Source organism: Triturus cristatus, chromosome 3_2 (assembly GCF_964204655.1).
Source record: "Triturus cristatus chromosome 3_2, aTriCri1.1, whole genome shotgun sequence".
In the NCBI taxonomy this organism is placed as follows: domain Eukaryota; kingdom Metazoa; phylum Chordata; class Amphibia; order Caudata; family Salamandridae; genus Triturus; species Triturus cristatus.
Window position 1 is genome coordinate 773,582,149 of NC_140584.1, and position 25,299 is coordinate 773,607,447.

The 25,299-nt window shown below is 47.4% G+C and overlaps 2 protein-coding genes across 5 annotated transcripts in view; one reads left to right on the forward strand and one right to left on the reverse strand.

Moving 5' to 3' along the window:
- Positions 1 to 5,739, reverse strand: part of PIKFYVE (phosphoinositide kinase, FYVE-type zinc finger containing) — a 2,037,960-nt gene extending 2,032,221 nt beyond the window's left edge. Inside the window, exon 1 of one of the 3 annotated variants that reach the window (XM_085648834.1) lies at positions 5,588 to 5,739. The gene's annotated coding sequence lies outside the window, so the exon portion shown is untranslated. The remainder of the gene's footprint in view (positions 1 to 5,587) is intronic. The other 2 variants (XM_085648836.1, XM_085648835.1) reach the window with 2 other exon arrangements.
- Positions 5,740 to 6,235: 496 nt separating this feature from the next.
- IDH1 (isocitrate dehydrogenase (NADP(+)) 1) overlaps positions 6,236 to 25,299 on the forward strand; it is a 310,669-nt gene continuing 291,605 nt past the window's right edge. Inside the window, exon 1 of one of the 2 annotated variants that reach the window (XM_085648837.1) lies at positions 6,236 to 6,420. The gene's annotated coding sequence lies outside the window, so the exon portion shown is untranslated. The remainder of the gene's footprint in view (positions 6,421 to 25,299) is intronic. The other variant, XM_085648838.1, reaches the window with a different exon arrangement.

Consider the following 25,299-nt stretch of genomic DNA (forward strand, 5'->3'; position numbering starts at 1 on the left):
GGAGTCGTCCCAGGCTGAAGGGTTGGAGCCGAGGATGAGGACCTCTGTCTTGTCCAAGTTCAGCTTCAGGCGGCTGATCTTCATCCAGTCGGCAACGGCCTTCATTCCTTCGTGGAGGTTGGCTTTGGCGGTGATGGGGTCCTTGGTGAGTGAGAGGATCAGTCGAGTGTCGTCGACATAGGAGATTATGTTGAGGTCGTGCTGCCGGGCGACGTGTGCAAGCGGGATCATGTAGATGTTGAACAGTGTCGGCCTGAGGGAGGATCCCTGGGGTACACCGCACATGATCTCGGAGGCTTCGGATCGGAATGAGGGGAGGCGGACGCTCTGGGTTCTGCCTGAGAGGAAGGATGTGGTCCAGTCCAGAGCCTTGTCTCGGATCCCTGCGGCGTGGAGGCGTGCGCGTAGTGTGCGGTGGCAGACGGTGTCGAAGGCGGCGGAGAGGTCTAGGAGGATGAGTGCTGCGGTCTCACCGTTGTCCAGCAGGGTCCGGATGTCGTCGGTGGCGGCGATGAGGGCGGTCTCGGTGCTGTGGTTGCTGCGGAACCCAGACTGGGAAGGGTCCAGGATTCTGTTTTCTTCGAAGTATCGGGTTAGCTGTCTGTTGACGATCTTCTCGATTAAAGGATGCACTTGTCTTTTAGTGCCTCTATGAGATTCCGTTCGTAATAATGCAGCAGCTTTACTTCCTCAGTTTGAAGTCTTTGAACAAAATGGTATTGTAAGGAGAGGTTCCTTGAGCAGTATACGGTCAATTTTGACCCATACCTCTTACGAGTATAACACCAACACAGCGTCCTTCACTTTATTTCCCACACCGCGATGTGTGATGCGTGAAGCTATTGAAGCTGCATTATTACAAACGGAACCTCATAGGGGCACTAGAAGACAAGTGCTTTAACCGGAAGACCGCAATACTGTAGGGATACAGAAAAAGGACCGCAAGGTCTGCTCGATTTGAGAAGAGGGAACACTTATTGGAACATGACTGATGATTGATGAGCCTTGAAGAAGTCATTTAATAGGACGAAACATGTTGGCTACTGGGAAGAAAAGAAAATAAAGACTCAAAGAATAAAGAATTGTGTGAACTATCTTACCTGGTGGAACTGACATCTTGTGTGTAGATCAAATCATCTTGTTGGAAAGGGGATGAGCGCAGTCAGAGAGCGGACTGGCGCAGACTAGCTTGCCTTAGGCACGCCTTCAGATGTGCTGGAAGTGCCATTAAATGCCTCTCAAAGAAGTGGATGTGGTCTAAAAAGCACGTGCTACAGAGCGTGGAAAAAACCGGACGGGTGCAAGAAAAAGGAACAACCATAGTCCAGCCACTCCGGTTATCCCCACAAGGCTCCCATGGGAGGGGTAACTACTAGAAACAGAGACAATGTTAAATAAGGAGGGATAAACCTGAACTCTAAATTATCAAAAAGGGATTAATTACCCTTCTAAGATGGCGCCCGCCTCTGCAGGAGCCACGCACTTCCCGATTAAAAAGCACTGAAATGCAGAGTACAAGGAAATGAAAATGCAGGAACTTAAGTTTGGTATCGGTGCTCTCACAAGTGGAAGCGCCAATAAATGCCTCCCAAAGAAGTGGTTGCGGTTCAGAAAGTGTGCTCCAGAGCGCAAAAAGAAAAACAGGGACGGTTAAAGATAAAGGAAGAACCAGGGTCCAGTCACCTGGATTACCCCCACCAGGCTCCTCTGGAAGGGGTAAATACTGGAAACTGAGACAAAGTTAAATTAAAAGGGACAAACCAGAACTCATAAAATTATCAAAAGAGGAAAAATGACCCCTCTAAGATGGTATCCGCCTATGTAGGAGCCAGGCACCTCCTGATTAAAAGGCAGTTTCCCTCAGTTTTAGGGGTACATATGGGGCACTGTAAGCCAGAAGGACTATCTGCCAAAATATTTTTAGGGGGTGCACAGAATCAGTCTAGCACCATCCTAATGTTTATGTTGTCCAAACAAACATACGGTTCCTTCTGAGAAAGTAGAAACCGTATGACATGGACCGCCAATATTGGTAAATTGGGTTGTTATTTAATTGATCGCCTTACTAGTTCTCGCTTGCATACCCAGAGACCCCTACATACCTCCTGTGAAAGGCTGGCTTAGTATATGGTGCTCGCTTAGGTAAGTGTAGCACCCTGCACTAATCCAGACAACCCTAATCGTGATTTTAGTGGTCTTAAGACAACCTCAGAAAGCTCTCTAAGTGGTAGCTGTGGAGAGCACCCTTCAGGCTTAGTCCAGAAGTGAAAAGCAGCTTGTTTTACCAGTACTTAATCTTATGGTATAGATTAATTGAAAAAGAATCACACATTATAGTTATAAATATATGTATTTTATTACACTCACTAACACATTGTATTATCTCCTATCTGGAGATACAAACACAATGCTTAGAAAATCGAGCACATAAGTAGCACAAATACACAGTGGTCTCCAGGGGGAGACCAAACCATATACTAAAATAGTGGAATGTGAACCACAATTCAAGTCAAGAATGGACCCAGAAGAAGTAGAAGAGCCGGGGACCCAAGAAACCACCCTATGCGAGTAACTAGGAACCTACACCAGGGAAGCTGGGTGCATAGGTGTGAAGTGAGGTCAGAAACCGCCGTAGACCACCATGGAGGACTTCAGGAAAGATGCTCCTGGAGAAGAAGATGAAGGAATCCGGTGGAACCCAAAGGTGGATTCAAGATGAGAGGTACATGCAAGCCGAGGGGGCAGAGTCTATTCCACTCAGGGGTGACCAGAAGGCCTGGAAGACGAATGCCCACAGATTGGAAACTGTTTCTATCTGAAAACCTATGAAAAATCTTTGAGTCCTAAAAAAACCGAGGTGAAACGGTGGAAAAAGCTGCCTCTCTCGCTGGTGGACAGAGAGGCCCTATATAAAATGATATACCTTCACAAATTTCGGTATGTACTTCAAAAAAACTCCATATGAGGTCCTGGAGGTATTTTTCTGAGAAGTGGTGAATGTCACACACAGCCTGTTTTGGGATGCCAGGACTACTAGGATAACATGGGCATCACTCACACAGAGGCATAGCCCTCCCAGATCTCCACTTGTTTTACTGGGCTACCCATGTACAGATAGTCAATGGCTGGGTCTTTTCCCCGCAGCAGAAACCCTAGGTTATGGCTGATAAGCGAGCGATGGATCTGGAGGGATATGTCAGATGGTTAGAAGATAAACGAGGGATGTCTTGGATGCTGACACCTATACCGGTGGTCGTCAAGATCTGGCACAAAGCAACCAGGGCGATCGGCTGGATGGTTAAGCTGACCTTAGAAACCCAACTATGGGCCACAGCTTGGTTGAAGAGCTTGAAGGCCATGGGAAATGGGGAACTGTGTTTGAGGGGAAGCAGGCAAAAAGGCACACTACTGCGCAACGCCCATAGGACTCAAAGGGCTTCAGAACGTTGAGTGTGTCAACCAGGGCTCAGACATCTTCCGAGAGAGAGAGAGAGAGAGAGAGAGAGAGAGAGAGCGAGACAGACAGACAAACAGACAGACAGACACACTTCTGGAGCTGCTGTGGGCTGGCATTTTATCGCAGCTGCACTGGAGTATTTCACAGGTTTTTAAAAGACCATTTACTTGATAACGAGGCTTTGTTGTTTTTTCATCCGTTCCTAGAGCCCCTGCATCTCCACTCTGCCTATTCCTTAAAGTTACAAATTACTTTTGCTACCACAGTGTGAGAATGCATTACCTAAAAAGTAACCTTAAGCTTTGTTCTTTTGCAGTTTTATATAGCTCAAACTGCACCCGAAGGTATTGTGGCACTTTGCATGAGCACCAGTTATATTATACAAGGACACATTGCTGGAAGTATTAGCCCCCATCCCCGAAATTTGGCACTACATTGCTGGAAGTATTAACCCTCCCACCCCCCTTTCAAATTTGGCTCTAGTTGCACTCCTGCTACTGTATACTATATGGAGTGCCCCAAAAAGCAGAGGTACTTGGGGAAAATGGGTAGGAATATACCCACAGCCTTAGGTTATGAAATGGAGTTGACCCTAGCTGATTGTCCCAGGGATATGGGGGACGTGAGGGGGGCAGTCTCTCGATCGATACTCCCAACTCCTTTATAACACTACCCTGACGGTGGCAAAAATTGGTGTGATTCAGCTGTGGAGGAGTAGATACGTCCCCACGCAAAGACCATGGAAATCCCTTGGAGCATGTGCTATGAAAAATGTAATTGAGGCACGTGCCTGCCACAAAAAGTAAGAGAAGGACCTTGTAAACACGGTGAAGATGATGTTCCATGAGGGGAGGGAGAGGTTTAAGGCCTAGCAAAGCCTAGAGACAGAAGACACAACAGAATACCCGTGATATCACAGGGTGAGGGCCCGCATAAGGAGGTTTGTGCATACGATTTCTGCAGGGTCTGGGCCGGTACCCCAGTCAACTGACCTTGCTGTATTGTTTTTTCCATGCTTCAAGTTGTTTTTTTCTCTTTTTGTGCGGAAAAGTGGTCGCTTTCCAACTTTGTTTAAAAATCAATAAAAAGAGAGTAAAAAAAAGAGATAGTGGCACATCTAAAACAATCAACAATGACACATGACTGCAGTAAAAGCCACAGCCTAGAAGCTTTTTGGCAAAACTATAAAATTAAATAACGATGTCAATGTAACAATATTTCGTTTTCAAACAACTGGAAAAAAGTAGTCAATAAAAGGGATACATTTTTCCCTGAAACTTTCAAATAGACAGTTACACTGATGTAAACCTGGGCTTTCTCTCCCGCCATTATTAACCTCAAATTGGTTTCACTGGGAGACGCCAAAACGTCTCTACTCAAAATCAGAATATTTTGGTGGGTGATCAAAGCTACCGCGTAGTGGGCCGAGCAATAATATGGACAACAGATTATGCTATATCCCAATATATGGAATTAATGGTGCTCTCTTCTCAATTAAAACTCCATTTTTTTTTAACAAACTACACTTTCTCCTTGCAATAAAAAAAATCCTTGTTTCAAAGCATTTCCAACTTACTCCCTACACAGAACTAGCACAACACATGTCTTTGTGGTATTCAAACATCGTGACTTGACTCAGGCCATGACATTCGTTATAAAAAGTAACTGGGCGGATTAGAAAAGGCAATGCAAACGAATATCACATGTACTGACGTCACAACTAATACAAACGCCCTCCCAACTTTATTGGAAATTGTTCCCGATGTGCAAGCGTCCCCCTGCAGACATGGTCAATTCACCCAATCATCTTTCCAATGTCAACGAAATTAGCTTTAGTGAATGTCAGATGAACATTGCATGCAAAATATTCTATGGTTAAGACTTTGATAAAAGTGCTGTATAAAACGCGATTATAGCTTTAGAAGAAATAATACACACTATCAAAGTGTAATGATGTTTTATTTCACTTCAGCCTATGTACAACAAACATCTAGTTCTCATACGCTACACAGAAATTCTCTCAAATCAATGATCTGGGTGCCTGAAGAAACCTGTTCATCCAGTAGTGGCCGTAATGCAGTAAATGAAAATGTAAATTGTGGCTAAGGTGAACACCTGTCCGATACTTACATGAGCAGTCTACGAACCCAAGCAAATGTCCGAATTCCGTCGTCCGGTCTAAGATTATTTTTTAACGGATGTCATTTCCCGCAATGTAGCACTTCCTAGTTCCATAAGAACCAATACAGCCGCTGAACGTTTTCCGAGACTCGCCTGGCACTGGGAGGAACAACTAACGTGTAAAGTGACATAGGATTGGAACACTCCCGGTACAATAGCCAATCATATCGCGCGCACAGAATTCCAAGGTGCTGATTGGATGTGGATCTGCGCACGTGCTTTTGTCTACTCTGAGCTGTTCTTCTTCAGTGTACTCACTTAGGAGAGCAGGAATCTGACAATGGACGTAATTGGTTGTGTTTTTTAAGATGATAAACTGTCATGTATTTGACAGTAGAATGGATGTCAGTCATAACTAAACTGAAACCAATAGAATGTCACAGCTCGACAGCCCACTCAACCTCAGAAATCTACATCCACAGAGCACCCACATAAAAGCCAAAATAATGCTCTCGTTACGAACAGAACATCCCTGAACAGGGAACACAGGAAAAACTACAATGAACACTCGGATGTCACATCACTCGTGAACCCAGATAGAGAGTGCCGGATTATACAAAAAAAACGCACAGACCTCGGATGTGACGTTTTTGCCATGTGATTTGTTGCTAAGGACTTTCCTCTACTGTTAAACAGCCACTACCCTGTAGCAGCGAGAGCCGGCGTCACTGTAGTTGCCGGTGCGAAGGAGGAGTTGATAATCAGGCTGATCTGTCTCCCTGAAGAGGAACAAAGGTGTACTTTACCCTATCCTAGAAGTCTGCACCCACACTCACAGCAAGGTAATCATATTATAATCAAGACATACCTGAAAAATATTAGAGGTTCGGTATGAGATTATGAGTGCTCCCGAACGTTAAAAATATTGTTATATACAGAAAGAGTGATAATATGCGGTCGAAATGCTTTGATCATTATTTGTTTTTCAGAACATGATAGAGGAGGCTCTAACTAACTTGGTGCTCATCGCACCTAAATGAGTCGTGGATGGGGATCAAAATAAAAATGTCGAGGCTCTCACTATCTTAGTTCCAGAGTTGACAAACGTCCTGGTATTCACATGATTTTTTTTTCCGAATCTCATAATTTTTCCCCTCAATTAAATACACCGCTTTCATGCTTCTGCTTGTAAGCCCCGAGAAGACGTGAAGTAAAACTCTACCGCAGATGAATTATTTGGTATTTCGTGAAGGACTGGCGTAGCGTTTGTTAGCTTTGTTAGAAGGTTGGGGGAAACATTCCAATGATGTTTGTGCTACAAAATGGTATTGTCATTTGAGTTTTATTCTGTGAAGGTCTGCGATGCCTACAGTTACATAATGGAAGTCGTTGCACCTCGATATAATACATAATTTTGGAATTGGATTTTTTTTAAGTACTATTCACATAGCCCTCTGATTGGAGTGTTTATTGTTCTACAGCGCTCTGCAATGACAGCGTGATCTTGATTCTACCCCAGACAGTTATCCTGTGGCTGGTAGTGGTTTTTGAATGGAGGAGGTTGTGCAATAATCGGGGCTTAGAGTGATTACTATGTCATGCAGTGATGTATTATGAGAATGTTGTTGGTGCGGGATTCTACTCGAGTCAGTTGTTCTGTGGCTGGCAAAGGAGAATCACGCTACATCTTGGTGCTCCTGAATAAAGGTTAGTTATACCTTTACTAACCGCGTGGAGCTGTCACTTCACCGTCTTCCCACCGTGTGTTTTCTCTCTCTTGCTCTTGGTCAACGTCTGATGAGCAGTGCTTTTAATAGACATATAGAAGTGCTAGTACTGTACTATACAAAGGGCCTGTTTGCTCTTGAGAAGTGGGGGTACTCTCCTGTTTATTGTATTAAAGCCGTGTGTGCCATTCTCGCGGAGAGGCCAATAGGTCATTTTCAATATATTAAATATGCGATATATCATAGTCTTATTAATTGGACCAGAATACCATTTGAAAAAATGCACGCCTCACTGCACCGCGAGGCGCCTGTAATAGGTTTACGCACGGAAGCTTATCTTATAGGTTTTGCAGTTGGCAAAAAATGAACATAACGTACATATGTTATCTAAATAATCTTTGGTTAATGTATTACGTTTATCTATGTTATTGTATCGGAATTGGGAGATGGATAATTAATTTGACAGCTAGACACAGGTTAAGAAATTGCATTGATCAGGAGAGCATATTGTAATTTATGTTTTTTGGATAATTTGTAGCAAGCACGGAGTGAGAGCTTTAGCATTTCAGGTACACATTCTATTTAAATGTAAAAGGCTAGCTGTATCTGTCAAAGCCACACAGGTTCTTGTGTTATGTTACTTTGGTGTACATACAGCAAAGGAACAAACCGTTTACACCATGGAAACATGAAGCCTGTAAAAACTACAAGCTTAGCTGATACCTAAACTAGACTGACATCCGAAACCAGTCTAGCTTCTTCAACCGGGCTTACACGAAAAAGGGCTTTTCCCTCATGTTTTAAACATGTTCCTGGGAACGAGTATCCGCTCTGCGAACTGCACAAAGCTACGTGCACGCAGAGACAGGAGGGGTAAGAGCGCAGGTCAAGGGCTTGAATGCTTTGACTCTGAATGACGTTCAATGTGTTTCTTGCTGCTCTTCCCCCGCCCCGAAGGTTTGAAAGTCTGCACCAGGGTACTACTTTGAGCCCGGTCCGCTCGCTGGAGTTGATGAGGTTCATGAAGAACAAACTTGATCCAGATGAATAAAATTACTTAGCGGGAGTCCTCCCTGACACCCAGGGCCTCTCCCTGGAGCTGAGATAATTCATTCGGCAATATGTGGCTTGTAGCTGGGAGAGAGGAAATTAAAGAAACCACTATACTTGGCACTGCTGTGGGCACATAAAGATAGGGTATAGATATAATCGTAGCTGCTCCTGAAGTTCAGGCTATAAAGTAGAGACAGTTTGAAAGGCCATCCTTACCTTGACATGCGGTTTCACAGGATTTATGGAGATTAACCAGCGTGGGAGTCAGTGAATACCCCTTGAGGAAGTGTACACATAAGAGATATATATGTAACTGCACCCGAGCAGGGCTAAAACTGGCGATACTAGCTAGTTCCAACTGGTAGGAAAGCAAGCAGAAAGTAGGCAACACATTTAAAGCGATATGGTGGCAAAAACGAATGTAGCTCTCACTAACGAGGATCTGCTTCTTCAAGCAGAAATTGGAATTTGAGAAGTCTGTGTCTTAAAAAAAACCGGGTCAAGGTGAGAATGGAGAATGAAAAATACATTTCAGAGATAAGTTTGGATTGGCATAGTGTTAGAGATTGGGTTTCTAGTTGACGGAGGTATGCACCCTTTCCAAGCAGCAGCCACATTCATAGTCTGGGTAAGTAAGTAACACTATAAATCAACTTGTACTCACCCTCTGGTACCTTAGCACAGAGCAGTCAGGCTTAATTAAGAGGCAATTTGTAAAGTAATTGTGCACACAACACAAAGTAACACAGTGGAAAGAGCACAAAAAGACTTCAGTGCTGGCTTTAGGGCAGTGAGAGCGGTGCCGTCGCACGGAAGTCAAGTTTGGGGGCACCAGTTGCATTTCACATGAAATAAGCACTGTTGCCCATCTTTTATTCCCACAACATCAATCATCCGGGAAATAAAAGACAAGCAACCACGCTCACCTGATGGTGATCATTGTTGCCAGATTGCCTACATTTGCTCCACTCACACACACCTCGTACTGCTTTCTTTCTTTCTTTCTTTCTTTTCTCTCTCTCTTTCTCTCTCTCTTTCTCTCTTTCTCTCTCTCTCGTCTCTTTCTCTCTCGTCTCTCCCTTCCCGGCTTAGAAGTATGTATGACCTTTGAGCGTTGTAAGTGCTACGACCATCAGGCTTCCTTGCTGCTTTTAAAAAGACCTGTTTCATTCCCTGTGTCTTTTTTTCTACACAAGCCAAGAAGTATGGCTTTTATTTGTGCATTCTGTCGGTTGGTAAGGCTGCATGAAGGCAAACATTTTTAATTGACGGTTCAAAGACGTTTCACCAGACTGGATTCCATAACAAGTCTATGCTAAGTTGTGCTGTCTGGTTTTAAGCCTGTATGTAATGTGGAACCTGTTTATGCAGAGAGTTTAGAACGCCTGGCACTTAGCAAACTACATAATCTCAAACATTTCTGTTGCAACTCTGAAGCCCGAATTTACTGCGACATTTAATTGGGGTCTGTCAGTTTTAAAATAGCTGCTTCATAACTTCTTCTCAGGAAAGATTGAGAGCTTTCCCTTTTGTTAATATAGGAAAGGGTAAATCTACTGAAATTCTTCTGATATCTGAGGCATGTGGGTGGTTACTTGGATAAGCTGTTTCATTTGTTGTGTCTGATAATATGGCAGTACTAGGGCTGGTAATACCTTGTTTATGGCCTTACTAGCCCCCAAGGAAGTCCTTGGGAGGCGAACTACCCCTCCTGTTACCTCCAATAAGTCCCACACAGTGGGATTGCTAAGAGATCTTTGGAGGGCACGCCCTCTTTCTCCACCACTCTTCCAACGCGGCTTCTGGCACGCTACTGGTTGGGGGATGAAGTCCAATTTACTCCTGAGGGACCTTGGGGCCAAGAAGCCCTCATGGTACCTCCTGTAAGTCCTATACAGCAGAATTCCTGAGAGATAGTCGGAGGCTTAGCCCACTTTCTCCACCACTCTGCAAACACGACTACTACTAAACAAACCATAGAAATTCACTGAAAAAAAACAAAGGTTACAGCGACATTATAGTTAGGAATTAGCATTTGAAAAACTTTAGAAATTCACAGAAAAAACCAAGGGTTACAGGGACGTTATAGTTAGGCTGAGATTTGACTCAGCCAAAAACAGTGAAATTCAGCAGTAACTCGTGCCCCGCAATGCACTGCTTATGACTTAACATATCACATCAATTATGGTATGGTCAGTGACATCACTGATGACATCTCAAATGACATCAATGATGACATCATCCGCAGAATCACCGATGCACCCACCCACGCCCCATAGAACCTTTCATACACCCACTCCCACACAACCATTCACACACCCATACCAGTAATTACACAGCCACTCACTGATTCATAGATCTACACACACACACACACACACATCCACTCACTCACCCCCCCTAAGCCACTACTACAACCACTGACATATCCATTCATACACCCACACAGCCACTCACACACTGAGGCAGTCATCCATAGAGCTACTCACACACCTAGTCACTCACCCCTACAGTCAATCACACAGCCACTTACTCACCCATACAGACACACACACACACACAGAGATATTAACACATACTCACTCACCTATACAGTCACTGACAAGCACACACTCACCTGTACAGCCACTCTCACATTCATTCACTTACTCACCCATACAGTCCTTCATATACCCCATCACTCACCTATGCTGTCTTTCACATACCCAATTACTCACCCATATGCCACTGGCACACCCACTTACCACACAGCTATACACACACTCACCCATATAGCCCCTCATACATGCACTCACTAACCCATACAATCACTGACTCACTCATCCATGCAGGCAGTTTCACACCCACCCACACAGACAGTCGGACAACCATATAGGTACTCAGACAACGAATCACTCCCCTATTCAGCCACCCATGTAACCACTCACACACCCATACAGTCCCTTATACACCAACTGACAGACTGATGCAGACATTCACACAATCAGTCACTCACCCATACATTCACTGAGACACCTAATCACTCACTTATACTGTCAGTCACACATCCACAGAATCATCCATATAGGCATTCATACACCCATTGATTCACCAATACACCTTGGTATATATTTAATTCACAAACATTTTTAAAACACTCACTGGATGATGTCATCAATAATGTAATTTGAGGGGACGTGGCTTGCTGCCGATGCAAATGGCCGCAGCGTAGCGGAGCTCCAGAACACCCGAAGGCCGTAGCTAACATCCGACCACTGATCCGTGCCTGCAGCCGGGTACTATTGGCTGCTCTAGCAGTCGGAACTCCGGCGGCATCCAAGGAGCAAATCTCCTGACCCCCGTTGACGCTTGGAGCTGAGAACCGGGGTGGGCGCATGGAGCGGCCTGCGACCGCGCGCTGAGCCGGGGACTCGAGTGCGGGCCGGCCCGGTGAGAGACCCGAGGGAGTGACACCAGCGGCGTCGGCGTGGCCCGGCCCGGACGGGGGGGGGGCGCCTCCTCCCCATCGCGGCCTCATACTGCTCTGCCGCCAAATTAGGTGTGGTGCTTGATGGGTGCCACTGACTGGCCTTGCGGACTGAGCGCTGCGGATGTTGCTGAGGCGGGAAGCGGCGCCCGGATTGACTCTATCACGAGCCGGCGGTGGGTGAGTGGGCGCCCATTCGCCGGTGCCGCCGTTTCAGTGAAGGAGGCCGAACTGCGGGGGACGCTGTGGGGGGGGGGTGGTGACCCCGTGTGAATCTTCGGGCCCAGCCTACACCCCCATAAGCCACACAATAGTAGCAGCAACAGGAGGGGGCCTCTGGGCCTGAGAGAACTCCCGCAGTGACTGTCGGGTGGGCCCGCTGGCGGCGACCACCGCATCACAGGCAACAAGATCCACTTGAAGGCGCCGACGACTGTCCAAGGCGCCTACTACCCGGCCACCACCTCCGGGCCTCGTAGATTGTCAGTGGCGGCAGCGGGGTGTCTCTGGGCTTGAGAGAGCCCCCGCTTCAAGTGACCGGCGAACCTGTTGGCAGCAACCATCCTTCTGTGGGCGGCGTGACCCGTGCAATACCACCAGTGACGGTCGAAGGCGACATACTACACCGACAAAGCTGGGAACGCCCCTTCCCCCACCTGGGCTCGGTGACACCCTACGGCTGATGAGAAACCCGACAGGCTGCGCGCCAGACAGAAAGGCGTAGGCAGGCGGTGGTGAATATCACCTGGTGTTTCCGGGTGCGCAGAGCCGGGTGCTCCTGGTCGAGGCACCATGGGGGGCCGGGGCCAAACAGGGACCCAACAGAACAGACTGGAGAAACATGCATACTCCAAGAGCGAGGTTACTGATCCGAAGGGGGCTGCAGCAGGTAAAGTCCGCACACCAGCAAATGATGTTACATTGCAAGACATTATGGCCACGCTCAACAAGGTCCATGCGTCACTGGAATCCCGTATCGATACAGTGACCACCGAACTCTCCCTCATACGCGCGGACTTCCACAACCTTAGTTCGCGAGTGACGGAAGCGGAAAAGACGACGAAAGAATTAAGCACAGACACACATACATTAAAAAACCAAATGAAGCAGCTTGAGCTGGATAACAAACAAATGGCAGTGAAGCTGGATGATTTCGAAGGTCGTTCTTGTCACAATAACATCCGCATCGTAGGTGTGCCGGAGGGAACGGGGGGTCCTGCCATGGATATATTTGTGGAGAACTTGATTAAGAATCACCTGCAGCCAAAAGGACTCTCCAACTACTTCTCAGTGGAGCGGGCTCACCGCGTTCCTGGGGGCCGGTCACGCCCGGGTCCCCCCCCCCCCCCCCCCCCCCCCCCCCGACCGATCTTTGCGATGCTCTTCAATTTTCGCGACCGGGATCTCATCCTTCAAATGGCGAGGGCGGCGCCCCACTTGAGGTACCAACACACGGTGATCTCCATCTTTCCGGATTACACCGCGTCAGTCGCCAAGCAGCGACTAAGTTTCCTGCCCATAAAGCAAGAACTCAGGAGTCGAGACCTCAAATATTCAATGATGTTCCCGGCAAAGTTGAGAGTGGAGGCAGAAGGGAAAGCATGGTTTTTCACCACACCTGAGGAGGCACAGGAATGGTTGGAGGGCTGGTGACGAGCCTCCAGCCGTAGCGGATCCGGACGAGACCAGAACGGTGACAGCCATCCACCGCCGGGGACACAACCTCACGACTAATTGGAACGGGCAACAGCGGTGAGCGGCCAGGCCGTCAAACAGCGGACCCCGCCCCGAAGTCTGGACACTCCCGGAGAAAGCAGTGGTCACAAGTCGAATGCAACAGCCAAATACAGACTCACTGGTGAAATCCAAGAGGCGACGAACCGGACAAGTATGCAGTAAGTGAACATTTTGTCAGCAAAGATCGAACCCAGTTGATACTGACTGAAGTCGGGCCTCGATATGTGAGACAAAAATGGAGAACCAACGACACTCTCCAGCTACCTATGATCTCCTCATACCAGGCAAAATGGGACATTAATCCTGTGCTGCGGCCCATAAACGGGGACATCTGGTGGAAGCTCTTCTCCCCCTACAGATGTGTTGGGTAACGGGATATAGGCCCTCTGCAAAGTTGGGGTGGCAGGCTGTTTCTATACCGTCTTGCAGGGAGGTGGGAGGGATCCAGGGTTAATAAGGGAAGTTTTACTTTGGTTCATTTGCTTGTTTTGTCATGTTTTCAGGCACACTTTCAGTTTATGTTGATAACTTCACCGGAATTCCACTGTCATTTAGACCGTTCCTTATACACCGTCACTACACCACATGCTCGCTACTCCTGACGCAACCCAGCAAGACCGATTGCGCATGCAAGTCCTGCCCATGATTTCCTGGAATGTCAATGGCCTCCGAGACCAGCTAAAACGCAGATTAGTCCTCCAATATCTAAAACGTAAGGCGCCAGCGATAACAATGTTACAAGAGACTTCTCTGACGGGGACCACATGTGAAGCACTTGACAGATGGGGCTTCAAACTAGCGGTCCACTCTGAGTTTACGACCGGCTCTCGCGGGGTGGGGATTCTCATCAGAAAACAGCACCCAATCGTAGTCAAAAAGACATATACAGATGACCAGGGCTGGTTCGCGGCACTGGCATGCCAATGGGAGGGCCGTCTACTTAACGTAGTTTCCGTCTATCTCCCCCCAGTGCTTCACTCAGTGACATACCCGGCGCTAGGAGCGTTCTTGCTACAGCTCCCCCAGGGCAATTTAATTATTGGCGGTGATCTCAACGCTACGCTAGACGACACCATTGACCGCACACCTCCGCGACATCAACATAGGGCACACTCGGCACTTACGGACTTCATGGAGACACTGGGCCTCGCGGATGTCTGGAGGCACCGTCACCCGCAGGTGCGACAATACACATACCACTCGGGCGCCCATAACAGCTTCTCACGAATTGATCACATACTGGCACTGGCGGGTGAAATAGCTCACTTCTTGGAGGTCTCCCACCTGGCGAGAGGTATTTCCGACCATTCCCCACTTAGCACTACTTACACATGGCATACAACAACTACACGTAGGATGTACCCGATTTATCCCGGATATTTGAAAAACCCAGCAATAACGAAGGGACTATTAGAGGCTACCACGTACTACTTTACCGAAAACGAAACCTCAGTCCCCTCACCGCTTACCCTGTGGGAGGCATATCAAACTGTACTCCGGGGGCAGGCAATCTCCCTCATAACACAACATAAGAGAGAAAAAACCCAGCAAATGGAGACACTTGAGGAAGAGATCGATGATTTAGTGAGGGATCTGGGTCCAGAACCCTCTCACGATATCACGCATAGGCTATTGGTCAAACAGCAAGAATACAAAGGCTATGTATGGGAAGACACTATGTCACGACTATCGGCAACACAGCATACAATATACGAAATGGGCGAGAAAGCGGGCAAACTGCTGGCCTGGCTTGATAAGCGCGAGAAAGCGGACAGATGGGTGGCAGAACTCAGCCTGCTCACGGGAGCTACCACGCAGAACCCACAATAGGTGGTAGATCTCCTAGCACACCATTATGAACAAGTCTATGTCTCCGCGCATTCGCACACGCAGGAGGAGCTGGATTACTTCCTCCGTGACATCTGTCTTCCTAAACTAGTAGAGGAGAAATCTCAGCTCCTAGAAGCAAAGTTTACGGCAGACGAACTGGCCTTAGCAATTCATAAAATTCAGTCGGGGAAGGCCCTCGGCCCCAACTGAATCCCCATGGAATGGTTTAAGCGCAATGCTACGGCCCTGGCTCCCCATCTCTTAACGATGTTCGAGGCGGGTCTGGAGGTTGGAGAATTACCACGAGACCAGCGCTTGGCGACTATAGTGGCCATTTGTAAACCTGGGAAACCCCAGGCAGACAGCACCTCCTACAGGCCTATATCTCCGATAAATGCGTAAGCCAAAATCTTGGCCAAAACCTTGGCCAACCGACTAACACCTTATCTAGCCAAATTAATTCACCCCGACCAATTGGGCGTCATGCCAGGCAGAAATACGGCTCTAAACCTACGACGCCTCCATGGAGTCATGGGGCGCAGACACACGATCCAGGAGGATGCCATTCTACTCTCACTGGATGCGAGAATGGCCTTCGATACGGTCGAGTGGCCTTTCCTATTTGCTGTCCTCAAAAAGCTAGGATTGGGCCCCAAGTTCTGCGCGTGGATACAACTCCTTTACACTAACCCCCTGGCGCACGTGGTGGCGAATGGCCACATCTCCAGAGAATTTTCACTGCATCGCGGCACACGACAGGGATGCCCACTATCGCCACTGCTCTTCGCCCTTCTACTGGAGCCTCTGGCGGTGTGGGTGCGGCAGGACCCGCTCATTTGTGGGCTCCGATGGACTGCCGACTATGAAGACATCATATCGCTGTACGCAGACAATATACTCCTGTACCTGGCCTCTCTGACCCAATCTCTGTCATGCCTCCTAGATATATGCGAATCCTATGGGAGATTCTCAGGCTACACAATCAATTGGGCGAAATCAGTACTCTATGTTCTACATGGCCTCCCGCCCGACTACCAGCAGGCTGCAACGTCAAGATAGTGACAGACCAATTTAAATACCAAGGGATATATATAACGCACAGCCCCGAGATATTCACAGCCCTCAATCTACACGCCCCACTGCAACGACTGCAGCGATATACTAAGCACTGGCAATCGCTACCATTAACGCTCTTGGGCAGGGCGGCGATCTTTAAAATGATGGCCTTGCCACGTTTCCTGTACGCTCTCCAAAACACCCCTTTCCAGATTCCCCAATCCTACTTCCGTGCTATAGAAGCAGAGGTCACTAAGCTCCTCTGGGATAACAAGCCGGCCCGCATAGCAATGGTTAAACTGTGTCGAGCATGGTATGATGGTGGAATTGCACTCCCTAATATCCAGACCTACTACTGGGCTTCCCAACTAACGGTAATAAACAGTTGGCTGCATGTCCCTCACACAGACCCGGCTTACGGGCTAGATAGGGTGGGAATGGGAAACGAAGGTCTGTATCGTGCAATCTATGGCAAGCCGCAGGCCCTACTGGGCCCGACGAAACACACCCTCCAAATATGGCAAACAGTACATAAAAAACTGGGCTGGCATTACAAAATCACACAGGCCACACCACTTTGGGTTGCGGACAGACTGGGTAGACTGAGTAAAAGCAAGGGATTCCAACAATGGGATGCTATCGGCATCTCCAAGGTCGGGGACCTCTGCGTACGGGGGAAGATGATTACATTCGAGCAACTCCAATCCAATTGTGGGATGGCACCAACGGAGCGTTTCTGATACTATCAAATAAAGCACGCCTTAGAGGTAGTAATCCCATCCGCCACCAACTTACCCGAGGCATCGCCATTAGAAGATAGGTTACTCACAGAGCACATGGACAAAAGGGCAATTTCCATGACGTATCGGAAAATCATTAACCACGCACCTGACCCAATGCAAAAGCTCTGTGCTAAATGGGTGGCGGAGCTGGGAGACAAGGACGACTCCGACTGGCAGGACGCATTAGCCTCACCCAGGGAATTGGCAATCCCATCCCGATTTCGTCTGATACCACTTAAGATCCTACATAGAGTATACTATACACGACTGACACTCCACCACATGGGGAGAGCGGACACTCCACTTTGCTTGAGGGGATGTGGGATGCCTGATGGTTTTTTCCACACTATCTGGGAGTGCCCTGAGATAGTGAAATATTGGAAATGGGAAAAATCACACGATTCAGCTGTAGCCCAGTCCCGCCCGAACCCAAGCGCTGCCTTTTAAACATCTGGGAACCCACAGACCTTAATATCACGCGACAGACATGGGCGACCTTGGCAATGATGATGGCAAAAAAGAATATCGCAAGACACTGGGGTGCAGTGGCCGCCCCCACACTCACAGAATGGTGTAAGGACATGGATATAGCTATGGTAGCTGAAAAGACTGTATATGTACGCAGGGGGTGCCTGAAAAAATGGATACGGCGGTAGAAAGGGTGGAACATATACAGGGGGGAGCTATGCACCTTACCGCTTATACCACAAGACTCTGAAGGAACGATCTGAAGAAGATCTTTGTAATCGAATACTGTGATTTGCATGTGAGGTATTGCGTGCATGTATGTGGCGACACGCTGATGACTGAAGTTGACAACTCAATCAATAGATGTTTAAAAAAACAAGTTGAATGTAAGATGGAATATCTGGCTGTCTATATGATCTAATTATGTGCCTCCTGGTTACTGTTATTTTATTGAAAAATAACAAACATTTTTTTTTTTAAAGTAATGTAATTTGAGATGTCATCAGTGATGTCCCTGACCTAGTCATGAGTGATGTAATATGTGAGGTCATAAGCATTTCATGGGGGGGCACAAGTTATAGGTGTGTGTGTGTGTGTGTGTGTATATATACATATATATGTATATATACATATATATGTGTATATATGTGTGTATATGTGTGTGTGTGTATATATATGTGTGTGTGTGTATGTGTGTGTGTGTATATATATGTGTGTGTGTATATATATGTGTGTGTATATATATATATGTGTGTGTGTGTGTATATATATGTGTGTGTGAAAAAAGAGATACCCATGTGGCTGGCACTCACAGGCAGTTAGGATCAAGGCCCTTGTCAGGCTAGCAGAGCTCAGTAAAATCGCCCCTTCACAGCACTGATCCGACGCGTTTCGGGGACCATCCCTTCCTCATGGACCATACAGAAAACCAAGCGGCAGGCAAAAGGGCTACATGAAGTCCACCTTTTATTTCTTTTATAAAGCAGGAAGTTGTAAAAACAGGAAGTCTGCCTCAAGTGAGTCCTACTGCATTATGGGGCATGTAGTCCAAGTAAATTCGATAATCCCCAAGTGGGGTGCCAGTCGCTGGGTCTTTGGAGCAAAAAGTTCTTAAAAAATATGTGGCCTGTTTTCTTAAAAAACAGTGTAGATCTTAAGGACTCAACATGAGACCGACAGTCAGCAGCACTAACTGGTTGCATGAGCTATTTGCAAGCCCTGGTCAAAAAATACAATGGAGGAATTCCAGTTCCATAAATAAATACGTAGGTGTAAAGTATTAATATTTTACCTTTTGTCTGCCCAACAAAAACAAAACAGGAGAAATACAGCTGGTTAGCATCATAGATCACAAGGGTCCCTTTTCACAATGCATTCTTTGTTTCAGTAAAGTGTCAGATATGCCATTACAGCTTTTTCCACGCGCTGCCTGCGCTTATGCTTTCCGCACAGAGCCTTGTATTACATCTTGTGAGTTCAAGCGAGTTCAAGCAAGCTGTGCATGCCGTTTCAGGTAGCTTATCTGTGAGGTCCACAGAAGCGACCTGAGAGGGCCAGAAAGCAACGTCGTAAAAACGTATTCGCATCACCATGCCCTTGAGAACATTGGTTAAGAAACAGCGATGGATGCAAAAAGTGCTGTGAAGTGTTCGGTCCGTGCAAACTTCCTCACAATAAAGAGTTCTGGGATAACAGACACAATGTCGGATATTGCTGTCCAAAATTTAAGTTGATCACATTAGAGACAGTGATTTAGAAACTATGTGGAGCACGCCTTTGTCGTGCCCCCACCCCACAAACACACACACACCTTAACAGGACAAGAACAGTAGATGAAAATCTTGTTCTCACGCGTCCTTTGCTTGTGCAAAAATTTAAAAATACGACAAAATCGCCGGGGCTGCACTTTAAGCTGCTAACTGCTGGTGCCCTCTGCAGTTCTAGTTTGAATGTGCTTAGTTAGACATGTGTAGAATCTATTAAGCGTAACCTGAAGCACATTTAAAACAATCACTGGTTTTGGATGAGAAAAGAGTGATTTCATTCTCATTTATGTGTGACTCGTGCACTAAGGTTAGATGTCCCGAGGGATAGACCGAGATGTGGATGCCTTGCCTCTAGACACAATCCTCAAACACAGCTCAGCCCTTGATATATTTTTGAGATGTCTATTATCCTTGCGCTGGTAAAAAGGCTGCACTCGACTATGACTTTCATTAAAATTCTTCATTTAAAGTAGACAACAATTTGTGTAACGTAACTGATGCTCATGTAAAGCGCTCTAATATCTTCGGGTCGAGTTCGCGCTACATAAATATGCACACAAAAAAAGCACAATAGTGCAACATTACTTCCCAAGATCAGGAACTGATCTGAAAACTTTCAAAGATACCCGACTGCCTACAGCTGTGCCGTAAGGCACCTTGTGGTGTGCAGAATGGCCCGCACAGAAGTGAGACGCTCGGCAGCAATGCTTCACTATCTTGTGAGGTTTGTTCTTCTGTTCACTGGTGTTAGAAGTGATATGCGGTGGGGAACCTGGGCATCTTTGAAACCCTTCCTCCAAGCAGGCCCAGCGGAAAAATGCCTACGTGGTTTAGAGGTCCAAATAAGAGTGAAAACAGGGGGGGGCCGTACCCGCATAACTCCTTACTTTATTATTAGTGGTTAGGTGGGGAATTCACTACATCGCCAATGTGTGGAATTGCGACCGGCATGACAGGCGGGGGGTAGAAATGGGGTTGTCACGGGGAAATAGGGGGGGAGGCGGGAGGGGTTTAATTGAAGAAAAATATCAAACTTACCGTCCCGCGCCACCTCAGCTTCTAGGTGGGCCCCGTCTTGACTCCCGCTCCCGCCGTCCTGCGATTTTCAATTCCTGCAGCTCTCTCATCGGAAAGGCAGGCTCCCTCCCTCCCCTCCGCCAATTACAACGCTGCAATGGCAGCGTTGTGATGGTGAGGCGCAGCGGAGCGCGTCCCACCCGGCCATTTTCTCCATGTAGGCTGCTGCACGCACAGCCTACATAGAGAAAAAGGGAGAGTGGGCGGTCCTGATCGAGGGCAGGGGGGGAGTGGCTTGCCCACTGTTGCGGGTACTGACTGTTTGGTCGGCTCCAGGGCCGGCCAAACAGTCAGTACCCACAACAGTGGCCAAGCCACTCCCCCCCTGCCCTCGAGCAGGACCGCCCGCCCGCCCCCAACCAGGCACGTCTGCTTTCTCGCAGTGCGAGAAGCAGAAACATTAAATGGTAGTTTTCACCATTTATGTTCCTGGCATCTCGCACTGCCAGAAAGCAGTGGGGCGACGCCCCCACACCCCAATGGGGGAGCCGCCACTGCTCCTGATAACAGGTGAGTAAATCGGAATCCGTAGTTTGGCTAATTTTAGAGGAATATTTGCACAATGGTGAAGGAAGGGGGCGGGGCCTGAAGTGACGTGTGCAAACACGCCCTGTGGTGCGTTTTAAGTTGGGGAATTAATTCCTCTTCAATCCTGAGGTCCCCTGGGGGACAACTAGTCCACCAGGTACCGCCAGTATCTGCCAGGGAGCTGGGTTGCAGAGAGGTATTCAGAGGCCACGCCCCTTTTTACAACACTCTGCAATGCAGCTCCATGGTGCTTACTGGAGGTACCTGATGGGCTAGTTGGCCCCCAGGGGACCTCAGGATTGAAGAGGAATTAATTCCCCAACTTAAAATGCACCACAGGGCGTGTTTGCACACATATCACCTCAGGCCCTGCCCCCTACTTTCACCATTGTGCAAACGTGCCCCATGGCGCGTTTTAAGTTGGGGGCTTAAGTCCCTTTGAATCCTGAGGGTCTCTGGGGTCCAAGTAGCCCACCTGGTACCTCCAGTAAGCGCCACAAGGCTGCGTAGCAGAGAGGTGTAAAAAGGGGCGTGGCCTGGAGCACCTTTCTGCAAACGCAGCCCTGTGGCGCTTACTGGAGGTACCTGGTGGGCTAGTTGGCTCCCAGGAACCCCCAGTATTGAAGGGGAATCAATTCCCCAAGTTAAAACTTGCAGAGTGTGCTTGTGAGGGGGCAGGGCCTAGGGACAATCGAGGCTTTTTTTTTTATTATTTAGTTTTTTGAAAGGGGGGGCTGTGTGGCCCCCCTTCCTTTTACTTTTTTGTGGCCCTGGGGACCCCATCCCCCAGGGCCTCACCCCCAAATTAAATTTTTGTAAACATTTTTACGGGAAGGGGGCCTCGTGGCCCCTCTCCCATGTCCAATTCCGGGCCCCGGGGACCCCATCCCCCGGGGCATGGCCAACTTTTAAATTCTTTTTATGAAGGGGGGCTGTGTAGCCCCCCTCCTCTGGCCACTTAAGGCCCGGGGACCCCATCCCCCGGGGCCGGCCATTGATTTCTTTCTTTTTTTTTTTACTTAATGGGGAGGGGGGCTGCGTGGCCCCCCTCCCGGGCCACTTATGGCCCCGGGGACCCCATCCCCCGGGGCCTGGCTCTCGTTGGGGATCGTGAGGGGGGGTCCCCAATCCCCCCACGGTCCCAGCCGGCTCCCTGCTTCCTGCGGGAGCCGGCATTGCTTTTCCACATGGGGAGCAGCTAACATGCTGCTCCCCATGTGGAAAAGCAATATGCTTTGCTTCATAGAAGCGAGAGCAGGTTTTCCTGCTCTCGCTTCAACGAAGCAAAGCAGTTTGCAAAGGCAGTGTGGGAGCCGCGAGGCTCCCGCTCTGCCATTGCAAACAGCAGTGTCCCGGGGATGGGCACCCTGGGACACTGCAGGAGCCGGCCCTGGGGGGTTGCGGTCCCCTGGGTCTGTACAAGGTTCCAGGAGGGGGGCTGCGCTGCCCCCCTCCCACATTTTGAAGTTGCCCTGGGGGTGGCGGTCCCCGGGGCTGGGGGGGCCTGAGAGCCCCCCACACAAAATCTTTTCAAGCCCCAGGGGGGGTGGCGGTCCCCAGGGATGGGGGGCCTGAGAGCCCCCCACCCATTTTAAAGAAGACCCGGGGGTGGCAGACCCCGGGGCTGCGGGGGGCCGTGAGCCCCCGCCTATATTATGTTAGAGCCCCGGTGGGTGGCGGTCCCTGGGGCAGTGTGGGGGGTATTGGGACCCCCCACACTATTTTTTCATTATGCCCCCAGGATTTGGCCCCCTCTGGGGGCGAATTAGCATATTTAGCACGGGAGCCTGCTCTGAATTTTTTTTTTCTATCGGCAGGATGCGCGCAAGATGGCTGCCAACACTTCCTGATTCAGAGTGTTGGCAGCCAATTAAAATTCAGCTTGTGATCGGAAGGGTGCGCGGATCCTCCGAGGCCATAGATATATATGTACTTTTAACTTTAATTTTCTCTGGAACTACTGAACGGATTTACACCATTTAAGCAAAAGGCACGAGTCTGAACTAAGGACTACCTCTTTGCCAAATTTGGTGTAATTCCGTTCAGCAGTTCGGGCTGTAGCTGCGGCTAAAGGTCCTATGGGAAATTGCATGGGGAAAGCGCGTTTTGGGACCCCCCTTTTTTCTCGGCCCCCGCTTGACGAATCACCGTGAAACTTTCAGGATAGGAGGGGACCGGAGCTGGCCAAACGTTTTGAAAATTTCGCGAAGATTCGTCAATCGGCGCCAAAGTTATTCCAAATAGAATGTTGTGGATTTCATATGGAAAATAGGTCCTAACTATATCTACCTACTGGCGACCACCAGTAGGTAATATGTGTGTGTGTGTGTGTGTGTGTGTGTGTGTGTGTGTGTGTATATATATATTCACAGTAAAAACCATAGGTTTCAGGCACGTTATAGTTAGGAATTAGCATTTAAAAAACCTCAGAAATTCACTGAAAAAACCATAGGTTTCAGGGGTGTTATAGTTAGCTGGACTTTTCACTTGTACAAAACCATTGAAATTCCCCCGTTATAGTTAGTTCAGCTAACTATAACTCGCGCGCCCGCAATGCACTGCTGATGACGTCACATATTACATCACTCATGACATGGTCAGTGACATCACTCAGGACATCACTGATGACATCTCAAATGACATCACTGATGACATCATCCAGTGAATGGGGGTTTTTCTGAAAATTAAATATGTTTTATATATGTATATCTCAAGGTCGATGGAAGAATAAATGGGTATATAAGTGTCTAAATGGATGATTTGTTTTTGAAAAATTGATTGTGTAATTGACTGATTAAGTGTATCATAGTGAATACATGGCTTAGTGAGTAATGTTTAAATATGTAAATATCTGTATCAGTCTCTCACTTTGTGTATAAGTGGCTGCATGGGTTGGTGAGTAGCTACATGGGTGTCTATATAGGTTATTAGTTGGTTTTTTGAGTATCCGTCTGAGTGTCTGCATGGTTCGGTGGGGGGTATTACGTAGTGCATAGGTGCATGAATGAGTGACTCACTCTTTGTATGTGTTGAAGACAGCATGTGTGCAGGACTGTATGGGTGGATGAGTGTGTGTATGGGTGTGTTAGTGAGTAAATGACTTTCTCAATAGTGTCTTTATGAGTAACTACATATGTTTTAAACTAGTATATGTGACTATTGGCTATTGACTATAAGTCAGTATATGTGAGAGTGAGAGATTGAAAGAGTTCCTGTATGAATAAGTATGTGTTTCTATAAGTGATTGTTTAAAAGACTAAGTATGTGTAAGTTTCCGTAGAAGTAAGTGTGGTGGTGTGTGTATAACTGTATATGCAAATAAATGTATGTTTGAATCTTTATTAGCATGAGTGACTGTGTGTGAGTAACTCTATGGATGAGTGGCATTGTGTAACAGGATGTATAGGTGTATGAGTACATATGATGAGTGAATACATGTATGAGTGACTGTATAGGGCTGTTGGTGAATGAGTGGATGTGTATGTGGATCTTAGAATTACTGAAGAGGTTGTTGTAACTGGAATTGGTATGTCCATTGTTTTGAAAAGTTTAGTCTCTATTTTTGAATGTGTGTATCAAAGGTTATATTAGGGTGAGAGGAGGTCTGCCACTCTATCACAAGGATGATGTCATCAGTGATGTCATTTGAGATGTCATCAGTGATGTCATGAGTGATGTCACTGACCATGTCATGAGTGATGTAATATGTGACGTCATCAGCAGTGCATTGCGGGCGCGCGAGTTATAGTTAGCTGAACTAACTATAACGGGGGAATTTCAATGGTTTTGTACAAGTGAAAAGTCCAGCTAACTATAGCTAAACCTATGGTTTTTTCAGTGAATTTCTGAGGTTTTTTAAATGCAAATTCCTAACTATAACGTGCCTGAAACCTATGGTTTTTTCTGTGAATGGCAAAGGTTTTTTAAATGCTAATTTCTAACGATGCCTACAGAGATAGGACATGTGAAGAAAGAAGAAAAAATGCACAGAAAGAAACAAAAGAAGTGCAGAAAGAAGCAACAGAAGTCCTCAAAGACGAAGAAAAGTGCAGGAAGAAGTATAACGTGCAGAAAGAACAAAAAGAAGAGCAGAAAGAAGCCTTGTTGCAAAATCATCCTGTACCCTCAACTTTTTCAGACGGATACTGGTGGTAACTGAGTCTGACTAACCAGTCCTAGAGCCAGTGCTATGTTAAAAGACACTTAGAATACAGTGAAAACACCTACATAC